The sequence below is a fragment of the Colobus angolensis genome, unplaced genomic scaffold (assembly GCF_000951035.1).
Source record: "Colobus angolensis palliatus isolate OR3802 unplaced genomic scaffold, Cang.pa_1.0 Scaffold33, whole genome shotgun sequence".
Lineage (NCBI taxonomy): Eukaryota > Metazoa > Chordata > Mammalia > Primates > Cercopithecidae > Colobus > Colobus angolensis.
In genome coordinates, this window is record NW_012116599.1 from 5,609,974 (window position 1) to 5,618,894 (window position 8,921).

An 8,921-nucleotide genomic window follows, 5' to 3' on the forward strand; every position below is an offset into this window, starting at 1 on the left:
AGGGGAAAATGGGGAGTTATTTAACGATTACAGAGTATGGTGAAGCCTAAAGCTGTCCTTCAAATCACTTCTGTTTTTCATTGTTCCACTGATGTTTTCTCTATTCCCAAAGCCAATGTTTTCTCAGCATTCCCAAAGCCAACACTGGATTTAAGTGTGTTTCTTGAGTGGGAGGATCAGCCAGTACTGGTAGTCACTCTATCAAAAAATTGTCCCAGCAGGCTTTGCCATTGTTCCCCAAAATGTTTATCTAACCAAGTCCTTCAGGTTTAAGGACATTTGGGTTTTTTAAAAAAAGCCTAAAAGCCTAAAATGCAAATAGTATCCTAGAAGATCAGGAACAACTAATAACCATTAACCTTAAAAATAACCTTAAAATTAACACCTCAGTCCAAATGAGTTTGTAACATTTTCTTTAATCATGAATGGATCAGTTGTTGTTAAATTTTTCTGAGTTACTAACACTAGAGCTTAGGGTGACACTGAAGGAATTAAAAGTAAATGCCAATTCTTTTGAAAAAATGTTTAAAATATACCATTATAGTCCTTTTCATTTGATATTCTTTCAGTACTATTTGGGAGCTTGAGTAGAAATGCTTATTTCCCTGACCTTGTCCTATGAAAGAAAATACAAATACAAAGAAATTAAAAGTTCTAGTGGATTGTGATAAACAGGGATCCTTTTGGTGGCACCAGCTTATCTCTGACCTAAAGGGGCACATTCTGCCATGCCCTACCCTGCATCTCCCAACTCAATCATCAGACTCAGTTATTGTGACCAACATTATAATATATAGTATGAATCCTCAGCTGTTACGAAAATGTATTTCCACATTGATCAAAATGTATTGAAAAAAACTATTGCATTGTTTTTATATATTGTTTCAGATTCCAGTGGAAAGAACTAGAATAAACTATAAATCTTTCTAGGACAAAAAAAAAAACAACTTTCTGTCATCTTCTGCCACCAGAACTCTACAATTCTTGGCACAAGAGAGACACTCAAATATTATCTTTAGTAAGATAATTTAGTAAGAGTCTGGTAATAGAGAAGTTTAATGGAGAGAAGGGGTTGGAAAGTCTATTGCTTGACATGGTGAAGACAGTGGTAGTACTGCCCTATGGTGTTGGGAACCATAGTTTCTGTATTTTCTGCCAAAAGAACTAAAAAATTAAGAGGGGTAAGGTGGTTTCCATGACCATGTGGAAAGGCCAAACATGGAAGAATATAGAAAATCAACTTCCTTTTCCTTATAATTTAATTTATGAACAATTTTCTCTTATAAATTTAAGAGAAGCTTAAATGGGGATCTTTCTAACATAAGTTTGAATGAGGTTCCAATAATTAACATCAGATAACAAGATGTGTATGAGAGAGTTTACTATAAAAAGATTTTACAAAGGTTAAAAAAACTATTCCATAATTCTTATATCTCCTCCTTTTTTCCAAGGCTATAAGAGTCTTTACAGAGGAGAGGGAAAGAGAACATAGTGGAGAGATGCCTTGGGAGAGAGCTGTTAATGGCCATGGTGCCATTCTTCTTCCACAGGTAGTGGTAACCCTTCTATCCCGAGTCTGGTGAGGAGTGACTAAGGAAATCAGGTGCCTCTCAAGCCCTACCCTCACAGCCCTTTCCCTTTGTCGATTTCCAGCGAGAAGCAGATCCAAACTGAGAAGGGAGAAGATGTGATACTTGACATCACAACAAACTTGAGTTTTGATTAATATCTTGGACAGGACATTCTATGTTCCAAATAGAGATGGTGTGTTACAAAGTGACTGTAGGACCAAAAGTGAGTAGCAAATTCATGAACCTCTTAGATTTTTTTCATTTAGGCCATGATAAGATTACTGCCAATGACTCAACTTTTAAAATACAAGTGAATAACTAAATAAGTAAGGTAAAATTGCACTTTTAATTGTATTTTGATGACATCGTGAGCCATGATTCAGTCACTTCATCTCGCAGAACTTCTGCTGGTGGTAATCACATTTAATATTGTTACAATCACCCCTTCCTCTCACCTTGTGGATGTATGTCCCCCCAGTCTCCTTCTGAAAGGTAAGTGAATACAGCTCGTTAGGGCGTTACGTTAGAATCACTGTTTTGGAAAAGTCAAGCATGGTGTGGGCTTCTGGTGTCAGATGTGAATGTGAGAGACGAACAGCCAAGCTCTGCAAATAAAACACAGCCTTACTCGTCCCCCTTCCCTCGCATGCACCACCACCCCATCTTCAAAGTCAGGGCTGCCTCAGCATGTCACAGGAGGCAGGGAATATCATCTTGTAAACACCAGCAATGAGCATGAGCCGAGACCCCCAGCAGCAGAGGATACAAACCGTCCTCCGAAGCAGGATTTAATTACATTCTCCGTCAGGAAAGGAAGTTAGATTTGCTTCAGTGGAATTGCATTTTCTGCATTCGGGTGATTTGTTTCTCCTATAAAACCATTTCCCAGTACCACTACTGGAAGGCTGGCAACTAGAAACCTGCGTGGCTCACTCTTTAGACCGCAGGCCACTCCTGTCCCCGTGTTTACATTTCTACCTTTCACAGCCTGGCATTCCCAGAGGCCTTTGTGAAAACAGCGCAGAGTCCTCGGGGGAACGTGCTCAAGATTAGTGCTGTAAATTCTGCTTCATGGCTCTGCTACTTCATGTTCTATAATATTCCTGAATTCCTGCTTTTCTGAGGTCAAGGGTCCTGTCTTGTTGTCCAGTGTCTCCTACTGAACAAAATTCTCATCTGACTCCTTTGCCCTATTATGTTTGGGGTGTCGGGCTGATTCTCTGATGATCTCAGTCGCAGCCTCCTCTATCTTCTTCAAAAACAGCATTTTGTGGATGAGTTGTGTGCTGGCAGTATTTTCTTTAAACAGTTCTCTATGTTAAAAATGTTGTCAATCAGAATATCTTCGGATATAACAACTGTTAAAGTACACAAGAAGTCCTCGGTTCAGGGCTTCAAGGAACTCACCTGGATGCAAATCAAAGAATGAGTTGTCAGACTGGACAAAGCCAAGAGGAAAAGAAGTGGACAGTTTGGACCTAGTCCTTAAGGAATAACCATATGGATGATTTCATGCTCACATTTACCCCATTTCTATAGCACTTGGGAAATATTTGAGTGCAAATGAATATCTGACTTTGGGAATTCATCTTTGACTTCATCTTTGGGAATTTCTGAACATCCTCAAATTGTAGAGATTCCAGCCACGTGGGTACAGACCCAAACTATGAATATGTGTGTTTAGAAAAGAGAGCCTTTCTGCCCTAGTCCCAGCCATTGTTTCTGGTGGGCGCAACAACATCCTCCTACCCCTTCTCACTGATTCTGTCTTTTGCCACCTTCAACACATTCCAGTGGTGTTCAAGCAGAATGACTTTGCCCCCCATTTGGCAATGTCTGGAGACAATTTTGGTTGTCATAACTAGGGGGTAGGGGATGACGTTATAGCTTTATTAGGGAGAAGCCAGGGGTGCTGGTAAACATCGTACAATGCAGAAGAATATCTGTTACAACAAGGAATCATCCAGTCCAAAATGTCAGTTGTGCAGAGAAACCGTGGTGTATTCCCACACTGCAGCAGGAATGATCCTTTTAAAATTTACAGCAGGTAATGTTACTCCTCTGCTCAGAACCTCTCAGCTGTTTTCTGTGTCTGCTGGAGTATAAGTCAGAGTCCTCACAGCTTATAAAGGCCAAGATGACCTGTTCCTGCTCCTCCCTGACCTCGCCTCCTGCTGCTTTCTTTTCGCTCACTCCACTCCAGCCAGGAATTTCTCCTTGTTCCTCCAACCACTTCTCCAATCCATTCATGCTTCTGCTCAAATGTCATTTCCTTAGAGAGGATTTCCCTGGCAAATTTACGTATATAAAAGCAAATACTCCATAACTTTTCCCACGCTACACCACAGGGAAACACAGTTAGATGAATTATAATCCATAGTTCATGGCATATATTCAGTGTTAACTCTGTAAAATGCCTGCCTGCCCTTCCTTCCTTCCTTCCTTCCTTCCTTCCTTCCTTCCTTCCTTCCTTCCTTCCCTCCCTCCCTCCCTTCCTTCCTTCTTTCCTTCCTTCCATTCTTCCTTCCCTGCAAATAATATAATTAAATCCAATAATCTAAAGTCCAACATGAAGCTAGAACACTCACAGAAACCCATGTGACTACCCCAATAATTTCTTTGCCACTCCTCCTTCAAGACAGCTACTACCCCGAATCTTGTATTAACAATGTTCTTGATTTCATATATGTTAACACATCTATTTGTACTTCTTTAAAAATATTAGTTTGGGTTGTATGTGTTAGGCTTTATGAAAAATGTAATGTTTTAAATATAAACTAACTTATTTTGTATTCCTATTATATTGCTATGATCCATCTTCAATGTTGCATGTAGTTATAATCACTCAGTTTTCATTGCTACATAATAGTCTCTGTTTGAATATGCCATACTTTTCTCCTCCAGTCCCCACTATAGAGGACTGTGTTTGTTTCTAGGTGTTTGCCATAATGAACTTTGGAACATGTTAGGGTTTCTCTAGATATAACTTATCATCACCTGATATTTTATGTATGCACTGGCTCATTTGTTGATTGCCTGGCTCTTCCCAGTAGAATGCAAAGCCCCCGGGAACACAGCCTCTGTTTTCCCCCGATGTATCCACAAAGCCTAACATCGTGCCTGCTATATAGTAGGAACTCCATTTATATCTGCTTTCTCCACCTTTACCCTTTGTCCTGTTGCCTGGCTTATTATAATAGCCTTCTAACCTGTCTCCTTGCTGCTTCCCTTGCTGCCCTTAAATCCACTCTCAACATAACTGTCAGGATTATTTTGTTAAAAGTTATGCGAGATTCTGTCATTTTTCTGTTTAAAAATCTCCAGCAGCTTCCCCTATCTCAAATTAAAAGCCAAAGTCCTTATAAGAAACTACGGTTTTCTAAGATCTGGCTTCCTTCACTTCTCTAAACTTATCTCCTAGTATCTGTACTCTGGGCACACTGGCCTCCTCGGTACTCTTGAACACTCTACATTCATAAGCCCTAGGACATTTGCTCTTGCTGTACTCTTTGCTTGGACAGTTTTTCCCTCAAATATCTACAAAGCTTATATCTTACTTCCTTCCCTTGTGTGCTCAAAAGTCACATATTGAGGTCTTCTCTTTTACTCCAGGTAAAATTGAAACTCTCTCATCACATTCTGTCCCGTATACAGTGTTTTTTGTGCTTAGAGCTCATTGCTATTTAACTTTGTTTACTTATATATTTTATTTGTTTATGTCCTCCTACTGAACTGCAACCTTTATAAAGCTAAGATTTTGAGTTCACTAGGGTCCCTAGAATATGCCTGGCACATATGAGTTGTTCAATTAATACTGAATGAATAAATGAATAACAGGGAAAGTGAACATGATAAGTAGCTGTTATTATGCGACAACTTATTTGGGCATTCATTAGATCATAGTTATATTTTTGATGGTCTAGTGGATGCCAGAATGACTTAAAACTTTAAAAATAAAATATTCCCAAAGCTACTGATGCAACCATCTGAAAACATAGAAGATGATGTAAGATACGCACATGACTAGAGTCAGACCACTGATTCTGAAGATCCTAGTTCCTGAAGCTAGTTTTAAAATATTAAACATAATTTTTGCTTTGTATAAATCAAGGCACAAGAATTCCTAGAGGGCAAAATCAGATCTAGACTTGTGTGGTGCATTTATGGAGGAGCGAAGCACAGACCCCGTTTGCTGGAGTCTGTCACACGAGGAACTTCTCAAGACTCCAGAGGAACAATAATGCCTCTTTGCTGCTGGTGTGGTCTTGTGGTTCTTAAGGAAAGCAACGGTTTTGCCAAAGTTATTACAAATATTTAAAAATTATTCAGTTCTAAGTTTCAATGTGTGTTTTAACAATAACTTCACTCTAGCTTCATAACATTTCCAAAGAAATCTCTAAGAAAAAATGACTTCTGGAGGGAGCTAGATAAGAAGGAGAAGATAGATGATTTCTGGCTGCCATGTCATTATTAACCACAAATAGAAGAAAGGAAATGCACAAGGAATAAAATTAATGACCTTAAAAGATATGGATACATCTTAACATCAAAGAATTTTGAGCTCAGGATATGTATTTTATAATTTTAGATAAATCTTGATTTATATAAATCTTTAAAATGTCAAGATGTGGCAAAGCCACTTCACAATCATGGTTTGTCATCTTGTCAATGCTCTTGACTTTTGAGTTCTCATGTAAAGGAGGCATTCCTTTTGCTGTCGTCCTTCTGATAAAATTAGCTATGTGTGTTGCGTAGTAGTATTTCCATCTACACACAAGGGTGTGATTTCACATTCTTTGTTACAACTGCTACTCAACCATTTATTTAAAATAAAAGTCTAAAACTGAAATCCTCGAATGAGTTGGGAAAGTTTTGCTTTAAAAAATAATCCTTTTAGAGTGATTTCCAGTGCCATTTAGGGGATATAAGGAAGGAAAGTCCAAGGTGTCTATATTTTATCTACAAATAAAACAATCACGTGAACACATGCCTGTTTGATCTGTGCCTGGCAGCTTAGCATGGCTACAGCAAGTGAGGCACTTGTAATCATTTCAGCCTCCACCCAACCCCAACCATCAGCATTTCTCATCAAAGGAGGACATTTACATGCTCTGAAAGATCGAATGAAAATAAGTGAAAACCTCTTCAGATATTTGTCTTAAAAGTTCTTTGAGAGTACATGGAGTTTGGATCATGAAAGCAGAGCTCAATTCGTAGTTTTGATTCTTCCCAGTTTCACATTTTTAAAAAATGTTCTTTCACCACCTCCATGTGCAGAAGGCAATGAGCTTGCTTTGTTTCCCAACTGACCTATTCATATCAAGTTAGTTACACCCACTTAAGTCTCCCCACCACCTTTGGCCAATCCCACAGAGCCCTCCTATGGAGCTGGAAACTCATATGGAGACTTTTGTTTTTTATAGAGAATTCAATCGCTCAATGCCGCAAGACACCCTTTCTTATTAAAACGAGAAAGAAATGCATGGAAGTTGTTAAAAACAAATCATTTTCCATTAGTAAAAGTTACATGATTGGAAAGAGAAGAGCACATTGCTGTAATTACCGGTACATTAAGCAGGGGATGAACAGCTGCGTGAACTTGGAGTCAGTAGAATAACAGCCACTGAGCCAGCTTCCCCATATGGTCCAAGTGAGGAGGTGGGGCTTCTAGCTGCCTGGGGGTTGGGGAGAGGTGAGGAGGGGGCAAACGAATCCCATTCAAGTAGGGAATGTGCGCCAAGAAATGTTTGGCTTCCCAATCCAAACCCAGCTCTCTCTGTGCTGCACTGGAAAAATCCCCCTGGCCTCCATAACAAAAACCTCTAAAATCAATGTTGTCTTTTCCTAAAGAGAGCAAAATGTGAGCGTTTTCAGACTTTTGGCTACATTGCTACTAATAGAAAAGACGACCTCAGAAGGACTTAGTCACTTCCTCAGCTCTTTTGGGGTGTGGCTATGACTTGGAATTATTGGTGTCACTTAGTAAACACTGCATTTGATCTAGCATTTGCCTTCTCTCCCAATTAAAAATAGAGTCTGGCCAACAGCGACAGGTCCCCATCACCTGGTACTGGCCTCAGTCTGTTTCAGTGAAAAGCATTATAGACTTCTAATTGGCATTCTCTTCAGAATTTGGCAAAATTGGTCAAAGCAGACCAGCACTATAGTAACCTTTCATTATCAATGCAAATCCTAACAGAAAAGCATTCCATTCTTCTTACATTGTACGTCATAAATTAAACACAATAAATTTTATTGTGAAACCTCCTAGGAAGACATTCCTGAATAGACAAAGCAGAAAATGCTTGCCATTATACTAAACAGAGCTAAAATTTGATAGTTGCTGGAAGGGTCGGCTATAAGGAATCTAGCTATTTACAGGGGAAATACCAAATAGGTTACATCATTTGCAAGGAGATGTTTTTGTAAGTACCATGTCCAAAACCGTTTGGGTTTCAACTATATGAAGGTTATTATTACAGAGAATGGTGGCCAGCTGTTCTTCATTGCCTCTGAAAACAGAATGAGAGAAAAATGGCATTAAAATGGAATTGGAAGAATTCAAGCTTCCTAAAAATTTGAGTTTGTTAACAGGAGGAAGGATCCACACTAGGGAGTTATAAAATGAATGCCTTTGATTTTCTGTTGCTTTTAAAAAATAAAAAGTGGCACTTTTAAGACAGTTCAGGTACAATTTTGTCCATCAGAAAAATACTGAATTTGATAATCTTACAAATTTCTATTAAAAATAATTTCAAAAATATTTAAGAAATATGACTATTGGAAATTAGGCTATGTCTGGAGAATAATTCATCCAGTCATGCTATGGTGTCAGGGCATCTTGTAAACTGAGAGAGTATTACTAAAGGAGTCCTGTCAGAAATGTGTGCATTTCATGCCATAGATTTATGCAGGCATATTCGAAGAAGAAGGATAATGACTTCCCTGTCAATTAATATTGTCTTCAGAAATATCTAAATTTACAAATAAAAGAAAAACAGCCTGGGCGCCGGTGGCTTATGCCTGTAATCCCAACACTTTGGGAGGCAGAGGAGGGTGGATCACCTGAGGTCAGGAGCTCGAGACCAGCCTGGCCAACATGGTGAAACCCTGTCTCTGCTAAAAATACAAAAATTAGCTGGGTGTAGTGGTGCATGCCTGTAATTCCAGCTACTTGGGAGGCTGAGGTAGAACAATCACTTGAACCCAGGAGGCAGAAGTTGCAGTGAGTCGAGATTGCACCACTGCACTCCAGCCTGGGTGACAGAGCGAGACTTCATCTCAAAAAGAAAAAAAAGACAAAAAAGAAAAGAAAAACAATAGTATTCTACTCAATAGAACAGACACACC

General features: G+C 39.1%; 1 long non-coding RNA gene across 1 annotated transcript; it reads right to left on the reverse strand.

Moving 5' to 3' along the window:
* Positions 1-1,898: 1,898 nt before the first annotated feature.
* LOC105518802 lies at positions 1,899-7,186 on the reverse strand. The gene is made up of 2 exons (XR_001002882.1): positions 7,135-7,186; positions 1,899-2,978 (listed from the first exon to the last, which is right to left on the reverse strand). It is a non-coding gene; the product is annotated as an uncharacterized LOC105518802 (long non-coding RNA).
* Positions 7,187-8,921: the final 1,735 nt, after the last annotated feature.